This window comes from Myotis nattereri (genome assembly GCF_964212035.1).
Source record: "Myotis nattereri genome assembly, chromosome: 1".
Classification (NCBI taxonomy): Eukaryota; Metazoa; Chordata; class Mammalia; order Chiroptera; family Vespertilionidae; genus Myotis; species Myotis nattereri.
The window spans coordinates 150,524,160-150,539,828 of NC_138075.1; the positions used below are offsets into that span (position 1 = coordinate 150,524,160).

General features: G+C 41.4%; 1 protein-coding gene across 3 annotated transcripts in view; it reads right to left on the minus strand.

The window, feature by feature from the left end:
* LARP4B (La ribonucleoprotein 4B) overlaps window positions 1-15,658 on the minus strand; it is a 101,743-nt gene extending 86,085 nt beyond the window's left edge. For 2 of the 3 annotated variants that reach the window (XM_081098317.1, XM_081098316.1), the window contains exon 1: window positions 15,394-15,658. The gene's annotated coding sequence lies outside the window, so the exon portion shown is untranslated. Of the gene's footprint in view, window positions 1-1,788; window positions 1,910-15,393 lie in introns of those variants that run through there. The other variant, XM_081098315.1, reaches the window with a different exon arrangement.
* Between the last annotated feature and the right edge of the window lie 11 nt (window positions 15,659-15,669).

Genomic DNA, 15,669 nt, shown 5'->3' on the forward strand with positions numbered 1-15,669 from the left:
CATACTACTTAACAGAACAGAATCTCAGGAAATACATGTTTAGTAACTTGGTCTTTTGTGCAATAAACATGTCGGAAAAGATTCCTAGTATTTAAATTATAAAGCTCAGAAAATGAGATGAATTCAAGTGAAAGCCTCTCCTGCTACATATTCCAAATGATGTAACAATGGGGAGGGCAGTATTTTTAGGTTAGGGTAAAATTAAAATTACTTTGAGTTCATTTTCATCTTATTTTAGATATTCTCTAGATTTTGTATATGTATACATGTGTGCATATATTTAAGTGTGCACTTGGGATCTAAACATACAGAACAGTTAAATACAAAGTAGGGGAATAGTAAAGAACTACATTTAATTATCAAAATAACAAATCATTGAAGTTCCTATGTGGCAAACACATGAAAACTGTTATTTGTATTGAAGGGAGAGGTCAAAGATCCTTTTGAAATCTGCTGCAAGCTATAAAACCCTTTCACTAGAAAAACAGACCCATACTAGAAATGTTAAACAGACTCACAAGCCCAAGGACACTCTCCCCCTCCCCTATTCTATATAATAAAAGCCTAATATGCAAGTCGACCGAACTGCTGAACGACCAGTTGCTATAACGCCCACTGACCACCAGGGGGTGGATGCTCAAAGCAGGAGCTGCCCCCAGCCCACAGGCCTGCCAAGGTGGATTCCAGCAGGGGCCCCCCTGATCACCCCACTGGTCGCCCCACAGATCAGCCCTGATCACCAGTCAGGCCTAGGGACCCTACCCGTGCATGCATTTCATGAAACAGACCTCTAGTCTATGAATAACAGGCAGAGTCTGAGGAGAAAGTTAACCCAAACTCCCCACTCTCCAAGTGGTGACCCTGGGCACTCCCATTTTACCTACTGTGAGTATTTTTAGGGGAAGCACAGCACAGAACATGTACTCTAAAAAAAAAAAAAAAAAATTCAGTCATTACTATTACTAAAGAGCGAGAGGCCAGACCAGGGCAGCTATGAAATACCACACTGTGCTCAGGAAATCATTGCATCTAAGCACAGAATCCAATACCAATTTTCAAATATTAGAAGGGACAATTGAACATGCCCTTCATTTTTCTAAGGTGACAGTGCAAAAGAGATAATATTAAAATACACAAACACCTTCTAACACAGTGGTTCTCAACCTGTGGGTCATGACCCCTTTGACGGCTGAACGACCCTTTCACAGGAGTGGCCTAAGACCATCCTGCATATCAGATATTTACATTATGATTCATAACAGTAGCAACATTACAGTTATGAAGTAGCAATGAAAATAATTTTATGGTTGGGTCACAACATGAGGAACTGTATACTTAAAGGGCCAGAGGTTGAGAACCACTGACAGAAGATGTTGCTTTCAAAAGTGATACTATTTTTAAAAAAGAATTTAAGTTCTGAAGTAATAAACTTAAAAATATATACAAATTTAGAAAATCTGATATTCCAAAGGCATAATACATCTCCACTTTATAAATAACTGGATCACAATTCCTATACCAATTAGGATTATAGTTCAATAGACAATGGACCTAATAACATCACCATAGAAGTTCAAAGCAAACTACCAGAATCAGCTCCAATAATGTTAAACTACTGTTTGGCCTTATGGTGTGGGATACCCCAACCTCAACAAACATTATTATAAAAACTATTAAAACTTTCTAGTCAAAGCCAACATATCTGACCTTTAACTATGCTGTGTGGCTAGTCCTCACCTCTATCATGTTACTTGGACCCAAGGAGGGTGCTCTACATAGGACACCTACGCTTTTCCAATGATGCAATCTGCAGTAGTCTTGGAAGCAAGAAGCTAGACAGATCCCATATTCTGCTCTTCCCTCATTCTGCGAACTGTTTCCAGGTCTCAGTTTCCCACACAGCAAAACAGGTGTTCTGAAGAAAAACAAAAAAGGAAAGCAAGGGCTTTGAGTTCTCTGAATTATATGCCAAATATACTGTTTGGGTGGGAACTATAGCAATCTGCATTCATTCCTCAATTCTGTAGTAGCTGCAGGCCGTTAAATCTGAAATTAGCAGGTATTGAGTACCAACAGTTGTTGAAGATGATAAACTAAAGACAAAAGAGGTGTCACGGTGCTCACAAGTCACTTCTCTCTTTACAGAAAGGCAAAGAGTATGGATGGAGTTCTAACACTGTCAAGGCCTGAACACAGAGTTCTGCACCAACAGTGTGGACATGAAGGTTTACAACTGTCTGAATGCTTCAGGAAGGAAACCACTGAATTTAATTTCTCTAAGACTATTTCTCAAAGAAAACATGTAAACTGCGGTCTGAATATGAGACAAACTGGCCTGTTAGCACCTTTATAAATAGATTAGCGCTAAAAATTAAATTATCTTAAATGAGATAGAAACTCTTAATTTTCCTGGAATATATACTTTCTTTCAATGTTTTAAAAAGCACAGTTTAATAGGTGCTTTAAGAATTTGCTTTAAAAAAATGCCAACCTAAAATCAATAGCATATATAGAATTAACACTTTAACCAATTTCAATTTTTCTTTTGAAATACCACTGTTAAGACTATACCTAGAGAACCAAGATGGCAACATAAACACTGGTATTTGCCACCACCCACAACCACATTAAAATTACAACTAAAATACATAACAATCATCATTCAGAATGGCCTTAAAGCTGGCTGAATGGAAGTCCTACAACTAGAGAAGTAAAGAAGAAAGTACACCGAGGCTGGTAGGAAGGGTGGAGGCCCAGAAGGGGCTAGTCTGACACCCACATGTGGCGTTTTTTTCCAATTGGAAGGGCTATTTTGGCTGCAGAGACCTCCCATGAGAAGGGGTCCCAGAGCTGGGAAGAGAAGTCCTGGTAACTTCAGGCTGTAAAAACCAGTGGAGATTGTGGCTGATGGTCATGGAGGATGCTGTAGACCCAGACAGTTCCTTTTAAAGGGCTGGTGCATGAACTTACATGGTTCCACTACCTCTGAGCTCCAAGCGCCGGGCAGAAGCTTTGGGGAATCCAGGGACTATATTGTATGCACTGGGGCAGGAACTCCAGGGCTTCTTCCTCCCAGAAGGGTATGCTCCCAGGTGTCATTGTTCCTGCGCTGGGACCTCCCCTTCCCCTGTTACAGAGCTGATTGGCAGCCATATCTGAGTCTCCATCAGTGTGGCCCACACTGTTCTCTCTGCCCTGGTGATTCCCTGAGACCCTGCCACATCCAATTTTCAGCCCCACCCAAGCTGTTTGCAGCAGCTTTTCCATATGAATGGCCTCTCCTGGCTCAGGCTTCAGACTTTCCTAAAATCTCTCAAACAAGCAGCAGCTGGTGTCAGCATGCCCCATACCTATCAATAAAAGGCCCAAGACCCAACACTAGCATCAGCCTGACTTACTTCAGAGCTGGACCTCACCTTGGCACTTCTAAGCCCAATACAAGTAGCAGCCATCTGCAGATCTCTCTGTAGCTCCTGCCAGGTGGCCCCAGGCAGTGGCTGATTTTGCACCTCCTGGCAGGCCCCAGAGCCAGTACACCCAGTGAACAGCTTCAGACCACACCAGATTACAACTCTACACATCCACAAGCAAAACACTCAAGGGGCAGAGTGAGCACCAAAGCCCCACTGAAGCAAGTCCTGCTCCATAGGGATGTTTCCTACACAGCAGTTCTCCCACTGTAATCGCAGCTTGTTCTCAGAGCCAATTGGCCTGGAGTTCAATTCCTCCCAGTGATGCCAAAAGAAATCAAGGCTCAACTACAAGACTGTGCACACAGCCCACAGGGGTGCACCTAGAGTGCCCAGCTCAGGTGACAAGGGAGGCTGAGCCACTGGGCCCTACAGAACACCTACTACACAAGGCCACTCTTACTAATTCCAGGAGACATAGCAGCTCTACCTAATACATAAAAACAAACACAGGGAAGCAGCCAAAATACAGAGACAAAGAAATAGGGCACAAATGAAAGAAATGGAAGCAAGCAAACTACTGGATACAGAGTTCAAAACAATGGTTATAAGACTGCTCAAGGATCTTAATGAGAGCTTCAAGGGACTTAGTGAGACTTTCAAGGATCTTGTGAGAATTTCAAAGACATAGAAAGGACCAGTCAGAAATTAAGCATACACTAAATGAAGTAAAAAATAACTTACAGGGATTCAACAAAGTAAGGATTCCAAGAATCAAATCAATGATTTGGAAAATGAGGAAGCAAAAAACACCCAATCAGAAGAACAAAAAGAAAAAGAATCCAAAAATATAAAGACAGTGTAAGGAGCCTCTGGAACAACTTCAAGCATACCAACATTCAATTATGGGGGTGCCAGAAGAAGAGAGCAAGATATTGAAAACCTATTTGAAGAAAATGACAGAAAACTTCCCTTACCTGGTGAAAGAAATAGATTTTCAAGTCCAGGAAGTGCAAAGAGTCCCAAACAAGAGGAACCCAAAGAGGCCCATACCAAGACACATCATAATTAAAATATCAAGGGTTAAAGACAAAGAGAGAATCTTGAAAGCAGCAAGAGAAAAGCAGGTAATTACCTACAAGGGAGTGCCCATAGGACTGTCAGCTGATTTCTTAACAGAAACTTTGCAGGACAGAAGTGAGTGGCAAGAAATGTTCAAAGTAATGAATAGCAAGGACCTATAACCAAGATTACTCTACCCAGCAAAGCTATCATTTAGAATTGAAGGTCAGATAAAGAGCTTCAGACAAGAAAAAGCTAAAGTAGTTCATCACCACCAAACCAGTATTACATGAAATGTTGCGGAGTATTCTTTAAGAGGAAGAAGATCAAAAATACGAATAAAATGGCAATAAATACTATCTATCAACGACTGACTCTAAAAATCAAAACAAACAAGAAATCTAATGAACAAAATAAAATGATGAATAAAATAGAATCAGAGGCATGGAAACATGGAACAAACTGGTTAATCTCAGAAGGAAGGGCGGGCGGGCGGGAGATTAACTGAAGATCTTATATGTATACTAGTACTAGAGGCCTGGTGCACAGATTCATGCACCGGTGAGGTCCCTCCCCCTGGCCTGTGGGGATTGGGCCGAAACCAGCTTTCCAACTCCCCTGAGGGGTCCCAGATTGCAAGAGGGTGTAGGCCAGCGCGAGGGACCCCACTGGTGCACAATGGGGGCCAGGGAGGGACCACTTAAGGGCTCCAGGGCATGTCTGGCTAGTCTCCACCAGTCCCAACTGGCCGGACCCCAGCAACAAGCTAACCTACTGGTTGGAGCCTCTGCCCCCTAGTGGTCAGTGTGCGTCATAGCAACTGGTCAAACAGTCAGATACTTAGCATATTAGGCTTTTATCATATAGGACAGGGGTGGGCAACCCCTGGCACACATGCCAAACATGGCACACCAGTAACTTTTGCTGGCATGTGAAACCCTCTTATAATCTTCCATTTACAATTTTTTTCTTAATATCGACTTTTCTATTTTTCAGATAAATTCAGTGTAGGTGCATCTTAGATAAATAAATAATTTTGCATAACAAGTTATCTTAAAGACCATAGACATGGATTGACGAGAGAGGGTAAGAGCAATTTCTATGCCTCTGCCTTAACTCTCCCTGCCTTCCTAGATCCAACCAGTATTTTAGTTTCATCCACATACACTTGTGAATCTTTGTTCTCAGTGATGAATTTTGTTAAGTCTCGTAATAGGAGTAGCCTGATGGATGAAAGTAATAGCTCATGCATATCTCTGAAGGTCACGAAATATAAACCTGATGTAAAATCTCTGTTATCAGTGATGCAGCAGCAAAAGTCCCACTGATAATATCAAACGGAGTCATAAAGTTTTCTGTCGGACTATCAGTGTACATGTATACATTAAAAAATAAATGTATTTTTCATCATCATATACTGTGTTTTTGTCACTCAAATGAATTTTATTATTTCTTCAAGGTTCTTCACATACGTACATCTTAAGAGATATCAAGTAGGCGTAACGTGTTCTCAAAAAATTAGGGTTGGCACGCAGAAGAATTTTGAGTCAGAGATTTTTCTGGTTTTGGCACACACTCACAAAGAGGTTGCCCACCCCTGATATAGGATATGCATTACCTATGGACACAGACAGTAGGGTGGTGAAGGCCTAAAACGGGGCAGACCCGGGTGGAGGAGGGCAATGGAGGGAAGGGAGGAAGAGGAACATTTGTAATACTTTCAACGATAACAATTTAAAAAGAAAAAAAAGATTACCTAGCCTTGCCTGGTGTGGCTCAGTTGGTTGGAATGTTGTCCCCATTCCTGGCAGGACACATACCTAGGTTGCAGGTTCAATCCCTGGTGGGGGTGTGTACAGGAGGCAGCCGATTGAGGTTTCTCTCATACATCGAGTTTCTTTCTCCCTTTCTCCGCACCCCTCTAAAATCTGTAAAAACATGTCCTCAGGTGGAATTTAAAAATAAAAATTTTAAGACTATACCTGGATAAGTACCTTATGTGAGTTCCATAACTATAGTGCGATGGAAAACTGAACTGAGAAGACACCAATGTTATAGTCTTCACTCTGCCACCAAGTAACTAACACATTTTTCTAATTAATTTTACCTCTATTAGCTTCAGTTTCTGAGTCTTTAGAGCTCTAAAATCCTAAGACTGCAACTGCAGTATTACACTATTTTCTGGCCATTTTCAGAAACTAGTTATCAAATCTGTTATAATGTAGACCAAAACTCTAAGTCTCAGAAAATGACTGTCCTACTTCAAAGTGTTGTTTCATTCACACCAAACACTACTTGAATAGTCAAAAAGAATGAAAAGTTCCCCTCTCAATTCTATTATTCTAGAGTCTAGACCACTGATGGCGAACCTATGACACGCATGTCAGAGGTGACACACGAACTCATTTTTTTGGTTGATTTTTCTTGTTAAATGGCATTTAAATATATAAAATACTATGGTTGCAAATATCAAAAAAATTCTATGTGACACGGCACCAGAGTTAAGTTAGGGTTTTTCAAAATGCTGACACGCCGAGCTCAAAAGGTTCACCATCACTGGTCTAGACAGATGACAATGGCACTGATAAAAACAAAATACTCCATGCTACTGGATTAAGGCTGATTAAATGTATTGCTAGCTATTATTAAACATTTAGTAAGCATATTCTTTACAAATTATCAATAACCTCCACAGAGCAAACTGTACACTGGAGGTTAATAATCTACCTTTCATTTGCCCACTCATAAAATTATCTAGTAATACAATTTGTGGCAAAATAATGACTTTGGGAAAGCATCTGATCTATGATTTTTATCTTGAATTGTAATTATCGTGGTTTCATAAAAACTTACAATGAGTTACAGATTAAAAACCTCTAACATGACAAACATACTAGTACTCTCAATATTCTGAACTTGAAAGGCATAGTATGCTCAGTGTTGTGGGCTTGACTTCAATACTAAAAAACTCATGGTCATTTAGGACTTCAAAACACTCTCTGCCAGAAAGCATTTCACTCCGTGACTGGAGTTCCACCAATCACAGAGACTTAAATGATATGTGCCTGAATGCTCTGCAGTTTTACTTGGGGACTCTATTTTCTCCTTCCAAGGCATAAAATAAGCAGGAGGAGCCGTAAAAAAACACAGGTACAGAGAGCAACTTCTGTCAACTGCCTTATTCATTTCGTCCTTTGGTCTTCACTGATTGCCAATCTCCTCCCTAGCTATGTAAGGTGTGAAGAAGCAAACATTGCTGATTCATTAGTTACTCATTTGCACAATGGCCTATACTCCAAGTGACCCACTGAAGGGAAACTGGAAACAGATTCTAGTCTGATAACAAGTACCACTAAAGATTCAGATATTAATCAAAAAGGAACACTGACCCTTCAGAGAAAGTGTCAGCCATAAAGGTTTTCAAATTACGCTTCTGCACTACATGACAACCAATACATAGTACCAATTGTTTGAATGTTTTTATTTACCTGCTAAAAACACAAAATGCTTTGACTTTCAAATATCTATATTTTTAAAAGGTAACTTTCCACAGGGATTTCAATTCTACTTTTAAAGATTCCTGGTATTCTCTAACTATGCTAAATTGTAATAAACCAGGCAGCAATGGATTACAGTACTATATATAGTTTGTGTGGAAATCATGTGTACATGGCAAGGTAGAAATTATACAGATAATAAAATCTCAACAATGAAACAGATACTATAATGTAAGCAACAACAAAAATCATGTTCAGAAAGTAGTCTTTTTTTTTAATGTTTTTATTGATTTTTAGAACAAGAGATAGAAACATCAATGAGAGAGAAACATCAACATTGATCAGCTGCCTCCTGCACACCCACTTGCCACGGAATTGAGTCCGCAACCTGGGCCCTGACTGGGAATCAAACCACTGACCTCTTGTTCATGGATCAATGCTCAACCACTGAGCCACACCAGTGGACAAATATAAAGTCTTTAAAGAACAGACTTTAAAGGACTTGACATTTTCAGAAAAAAAACATTTGAAGAAGGAATGTTTAACATGTTCAGAGAAAGATGCAACTTGTAAATCTTAATCAAATTGGTCACTATGTTTTTATCCCAGTATCTTGAGCTTTGACAAAACAAAGGTTTTTGAATCCTGAAAACAGAATGTTCTCGTTTTTCAAAGATGTTTCTAAAAAAGGAATCTTGTTAATTAGTCTGCCTTAATAAAAGCTGAAACAACAAATATACTTTAAGAAACTGACAAATGCTAGCAAATTTAAGGCATAATTTTAAAGCATTTTTTTTAAACATACATTATTATATGTAATACAAATGAAAAGGGTTCTGAGCAAGCTATTCTTCAATTAAAGCCTTTTCCACCGTGATAAACACAGTTGAAACAAGAGGGCTGGCTCTCCACGTTGGGGCCAAGTAATACCCATCTGTGTGTGCCCACTCCTCTCCCTCCATGCTACTTTCCACAAAGCAGAATGATCACTTTAAAAAGGCAATTCTGGTTTTGAAACCCTCCAACTGTTTTTGGAATACAGAACAAATTCTCATCTATGCTGGGACCTTCCAGACCCATAGGATGTAGCTGCTACCTCTCCCAGTCTCAGTCTCATTCAGATTAGTTCCTTCAAATCGCTCTGCCCCTCCTCAGATTAGAGTTTTTGCAGTTATCCTTTTTGCCTAGAAAGCCCTCTTCCCCCACCCAACCCTTCCGTAGGGAAGGAGGCCTACAGATCCCTTAAGATCTACTGGACGATCTCAGCACTGCCTACTCGCATATCTGATTATTTGACTGCCTGCTTCAGTGGACAGCAAGTTCCCAAAAGGAGGGCAATATATTCCTTTTGTTCATCATTATAACCCTGAGATTTATTCATAAATTATTTCATTTATACTGTGTACTATTCTAAGATCTGGGATCATATCAATAAAAAAAAAAAAAAAACAGGCAGAAACCCTCGATCTCATAAAGTTTACATTCAAGTATGAGAAGGCAGATCATACATAAAAATATGGAAATTATATAGGATATTATAATACAGCAAGTGCTACAACAGAAAAATAAAGCAAGGAATGGAGATGAGGGGTGCCTGCCTCCAGGTATTCTATAATAAATGCACCTGTCCTAACAGAGATGCTCAAGGAAGTGTGGAGTTGAGAGTGATCAAGAAGTTTCATGTAAGGAAGCTTTGAGAATGCAAATACCAGTCTTTTAAATAAAACAATTCACTCTCCTAATTTCTTCTTGACCACAGCCTTAGAACAAAGTTCTGGTACCATTCATCACTGTATTGCTAGTGTGATTGATCAAAAACATCTGCTCAAGCCCCGCCAGCTAAGCTCAGTGACCTATGAACCAGAAGGTCACAGTTCGATTCCTCCTCAGGGCACATGCCCAGGCTGCGTGCTTGATCCCCAGTGGGGGGCATGCAGGAGGCAGCCTATCAATGATTCTCTCATCACTGATGTTTCTCGCTCTCTCTCTCCCTCTCCCTTCCTCTCTAAAAATCAGTAAAAATACATTTTCACTATTATAATTGCTTTGTTTTGGGTTAATAAAATGTCTTTTAATCTTAAAGCAAAATAAAGGTAAAAATATTTGTTATTAAAGTGGCAGTTAACATTTTATAAATATAATTTTTTAAATTTTTTGTTAATTATCATTTGAGGATACTTTTTCCATCAATTTTTAGAGAGTGTGGAGGGGAGCAGGGGGAGAGAAACAGCCATGTGAGAGAGACATAGATTGATTCCTTCCCATACCATGCCCCACCAGGCCGGGGATGGAACCTGCAACCCAGATACACCAGGAATCAAACTAGAGACTCTTCATGAGAAGGCTGTCATTCTAACCGCTGAGCAACACCAGCCAGGACTATAAATATAATTTATATGCACTTTCTATTGTATCCTTTTCTAGTGAAGAACTCCATGCTTGTTTATTTCTCTAAAACTGAGGAGGGAGGTCTTTTAGGTATGCCTTTATCCCTCTAGTTGAACAAAGTTTACTAAACATCTATACTGTACCTGGCCCTGGGCTGAGCAAAGAGATTACAAACATAATCTGTCCCATAAAGAACTTCCATTAACTAGGGTACTATGAAAGTGGGAAAGCACTCAGCACCACTTTAGAAATGAAGGCAGGGATTCCTGAAGGCCTCCTAAAGTAACTTTATAAGGATAGGTTAAAGGAAGACATTCAACTTCAGGCAAAGAAACTACTAAGAGCAAAGACAACAGCATGGTTTAGGGGTTTGGTGGGAGGGGGAAGCAATGGTCAGTGCAGGCTGACCACAGGTGGCCCTGTCAGCAAGGAGAAGGCAGAGAAAAAAGGCCCCATGGGGCCAGTTCTGCTGTGCTCAGGGGTCTGGGCACTTCTTTTTTTTATGGGGTTTTTTTTTTGTTAATATATTGTATTGATTACAGAGAGGAAGGGAGAGGGGGAAGAGAGATAGAAATATCAATTATGATAGAGAATCATGATCAGCTGCCTCCTGCACACTCCCTACTGGGAATAGAGGCAGTATCCCCAGCATGTGCCCTAACTGGGAATTGAGCTCTGACCTCCTGATTCATGGGGCAATGCTCAACCACTGAGCCACACTGGCCGGGCTGAATTTTGTTTTTGTTTTTTAAAAATATATTTTTTTATTGACTTCAGAGAGGAAGGGAGAGGGAGAGATAGAAACATCAATGATGAGAGAGAATCATTGACTGGCTGCCTCCTGCACGCCCCCTACCGGGGATGGACCCCGCATGTGCCATTGACCAGAATCAAACCTGGGACCCTTCAGTCCTGAGGCTGACGCTTTATTCACTGAGCCAAACCAGTTAGGGCAGCACTTCTTATTTAGGCAGGAGACAGTGACTAAGGAGTTTTTTTTAAAGGTCCTAATAATCAGGATACACCTCTTTTATTTGATTGATTGGTTTTAGAGAGAGAGGGGGAGAAAGAAAAAGAGAAAGATTGATTTGTTGTTCCACTTAATTATTCATTCATTGGTTGCTTCTTGTATGTGCCCTGATCAGTGATCGAACCCGCAACCCTGGCATGTCAAGATGACACTCTAACCCAGCGGTCGCCAACCTTTTGGACCTCATGGACCCTGACAGAGGCACAAAAGTGGTGGCATCATTCACCTGTAGCCCTTCATGATTAAACAGAAGTCATGACAACTTCACCATAAAAATTGTAAAAAGACAGTGTTTATAAAGACATTAAAGGGATAAAAAGTATGGAGCTTGAGTGAGGGGGAAAGGAAACATCAGCTAAGTAAATGGCTTCCTGTTTCTAAGGAAGACATTCATACTCAAAAGAATAAATTGTTAGAACACTAGGAATTATCTTCCTTCTTCTAATAAGAGAACCTAATGGCTTCTACCTTACAATTCCATATGCCAACAAAGAAATTCACTTTCTAGCCGAGGCCGGTTTGGCTCAGCGGATAGAGCGTCGGCCTGCGGACTGAGGGGTCCCGGGTTCGATTCCGGTCGGGGGCGTGTGCCTGGGTTGCGGTCACATCCCCAGTGGGAGATGTGCAGGAGGCGGCTGATCGATGTTTCTCTCTCATCGATGTTTCTAACTCTCTATCTCTCTCCCTTCCTCTCTGTAAAAAATAAAAAAAAAAAAAGAGGCACAACGCTTGTCAAAAAAAAAAAAAAAAAAAAAAAGAAATTCACTTTCTAATCATGCTAATTCCAGAAGTAGAGTAGTTCCAAAATCATCAGCCAATACAGCAATTAAGAGCAAAAGTTTAAAATGAACTAAACTAAACTAACATCTTATCTGTTGAGTTTAACCCTTTTAGAAGGCAGTGCCTCATTCACTGTGTATTCTAAAATTAGCTTTCACAGAAAAAGGAGAACTCTTTACAGGAATAAAGAGCATAAACAAAAAAATTCCTGCAGCAATGTCTGTTTTTTAACAATGTATTTCCATAAACACAACATCACTGTTTTCTTTTCTCCATAAGTAAAGGGTTGAGTAAATAGTCTTACAGAAAGAATTACAAGAATATACTCTGAGATTTTCTTGATTTACCAATCTGAAAAAGTCCTTAAGCATGAGAACTCTTCAAGAGTACAAGCATGTGTTAATGAAAGCATATTTAAAACTTGTGCCTTTAACATTAGAACAGCAGCAAATGGATTTAAACTAACATATCTATACAGCTTTTTGCAATCTTACGGAAGCATCATAAAGACAACACACGTTAGTAAATTATACCTAGATTATAATCCTAGTTATCATCAAAAAGCATGAACTCCAGCATGACACAGAAATAAGGAGGTTCTCAGCCACTTCTTGGTTAGCAACACCAACCACACAGGTCTATCACTACAAAAACCTGTAAATATTGTTGCAAATCCATGTAGAGTAGTGGGGCTATTTGCAGGCACTGTTTATTGATATTAAAACTAACAAGGAATAAGGTAAGCACCAACTTGCACTTAAATATTTTAGAATTGTTTTATGATATATGAAGACTGCTTCAAAAAATACAAATGACTGAGTAAAATATTTGTTTCCACAGTTTAACTATATATTTGTCAAAATGTGCTTATTTGTGAAAATCATATTAAGTTCAATAAAATCTCCAAATCTCAGTATTTTTTAAAAACTCAATCCCTAGGAACATTACAAAAAAATCAAAGTTCAGCTACTCTTCTACAAAACATGTTAAAATGAGTGTTAAAAACTTTCGTATCCACATTATCACCTATTTTCTCTCTGGCTCCTACTCAAATACTAGTATAGTATGACTATGACTCCTTTCTCCAAATACACATTCTGTCCTCAGAACCTGATTTCTATGCCCAGATACATGTGATTAATTTTTTAAAAAATCTGTTAATAAAAATTGTCAATCACAGAAAAGATATTGAAAATAGTAATAAGGTAAGCACCATTTTCAAATTTCTTGATGACAATCTCAATAATTAAAAAGAAAAAAAGCCCTAGCTGGTTTGGCTCAGTGGATAGAGCATTGGCCTGCGGACTGAAGGGTCCCAGGTTTCAGTCCTGCAAGGGTTCATCCCCAGGAGGGGATGAGCAGGGGGCAGCTGATCAATGATTCTCTCTCATCATTGATGTTTTTATCTCTCCCTCTCCCTTCCTCTCTGAAATCAATAAAAAAATATATTTTTAAAAAACTGATACATGCTTTAAAAAAATATATAGTAAAATCAGCCAACACCAATGTGTTACAACAGCCATATGAGGCTGATGTTGTCATCCATTCCCTTTAGAGATGAAAAAAGTTAAGTCCTGAGAGGGTAATTTCTAATCAATAAGAAGCTATGCCATTATTTCATGTAAATAAGGCATCTCACATTAACTTTTCAAAATACAGGATGAAACTTATTTCTAACCAAACAAATTTCAAAGGGAAGTACACAAGTCAAATTTATGGTTGAATAATAATAAACTTGCTAATCTGATGACTTTCAGAAATTATTTCACTTTTTAAGCAACTCAAGCAAACTTCGGTCAAGCGATTTCTTTAGAGCTTGCTTATAAAACTGCCTTTCAGTATATGAAACACAGAGGAAAGTCGAAAAGCCATAACCATTTCAACTTCTGTAAATTACTGGGACTGTAAATTAGAGGGAGCCGGGCAGGTGGGGAAGCATGGAAATTGCACATTGCACATACTACCTGACCACCCCAGAGAAGTGAACATCACTCTTTCCCAACCCCTCCCCTTGGTCTTTGCAAACTATAACTCAGCACCTATTTCAAGTGTCTTTTAAATACTTAATACAACTTAAGAGACCAACTAAATATCAAAAGAGAAAAAAGCTTTCAAAAAGGAAAATAACCTGTGGGCTTAACAATATTCGTCTTCAAGTTGGCATTACCTTTTTTTAAAACACCCTCACACTGAAAATCTAATTTCCCAGTCCAGAAAAATACTTCCATTCTTTCAGTTATCCAAAACTTCAAACTTTCACTTAAGATTAGGACAAGTTACAGTACAGCCGGGAGGGGCTCTCGAAATCCTAAGAGCTACCCTACAGATAATTTCCTCAAGTTTCATGTCACCCATATTAAAGACCATCTCACAAAAGAAAAAAATAAAGAGGAGGGAAAGTAATATTAGCTCCACAAGGAATTGCAAAACAAAGTTACACTGAAGTCTTAACTCTTCCACGTTTACCTTCTGATTGGACAAGACGGAGAAGCAGGTGAGTAAGAGATTCCTGACCTGTCCCTTTCTCCACCGTGTCTCCTGGCCCTGTTTCGAACACCGGATATATGAAGATTTGATTTTGGTTTTTTTCTCTAATTCCTTCACAGTCTGCCTCTGCTCAAACCTATCGAGAGAACCGGAGTTTCCCAAACACACACCGAGCAACAGGATTCCCACTTCCTGGTCCGAACGACCCTGCCCCCTCCCGGCCCGGCCGGCCACGGCCCCGGCCTCCGGGGCGGAGGCCGGGGCGAGGCCGTCGCAGTGCGGGCCGGACCCGCGGTGGGGCCCAGACCCTGCCCTGTCCTGCCCGGACTCCAGACCACGCTCCTGCCGGAATCCCAGCCCTGCCCGGACCCCGGACTGCTATCCCGGGCCTGCCCGGACCCTGACCTGCGACACAGGCCCTGCCCCTGCCCGACCCCAAACCCTGCCGGACCCCGACTGTCTTACCGGGCAACCGGCCCTACCCAGACCACCGCCCTACCTGGACCCTGCCCAGACCCCGACCCCAGCCTGTACTCTGGCCCTGCAAGGCGCCGCCACCCTGCCCGCCTCCCGACCCTCTCCGGCCCGGTCCTGCCCGCCGCCCAGCCGGCCGCGTCCTCCGGGAAGATGGCGGCCTATGACAGGCGGGCACGGCGCGGGTCCGAGGCGGCTGCCGGTCGCCGGGGAGAGAGCGGAGGGAGAAAGAGGAGGCCTTGACCTGCCCGCCCGCCGCGCTCACCTGTCAGCGCCTCCGCCGCCCGGCCGCCGACCGCCGCAGCCCCGGTGCCCGGCGACCGCGCCACACGCGGACGGGCCGTGAGGGAGGGGCGGGAGCAGGGGCGCGGCCGGCCCGGGCGAGCGGCGGGGGACAGCGCGGGGCGGGCTGACGGCGGGCGGCAGCAGCTCCTTCCCGTTTCGGGCCAGAAAAATGTCTCAACCTCGCGACTCCGGGGCCCCAACGCTCCTTCCCGTTCGCATGAGAACACACAGCTCCCGCTTCCGGGACTCGGCGGAA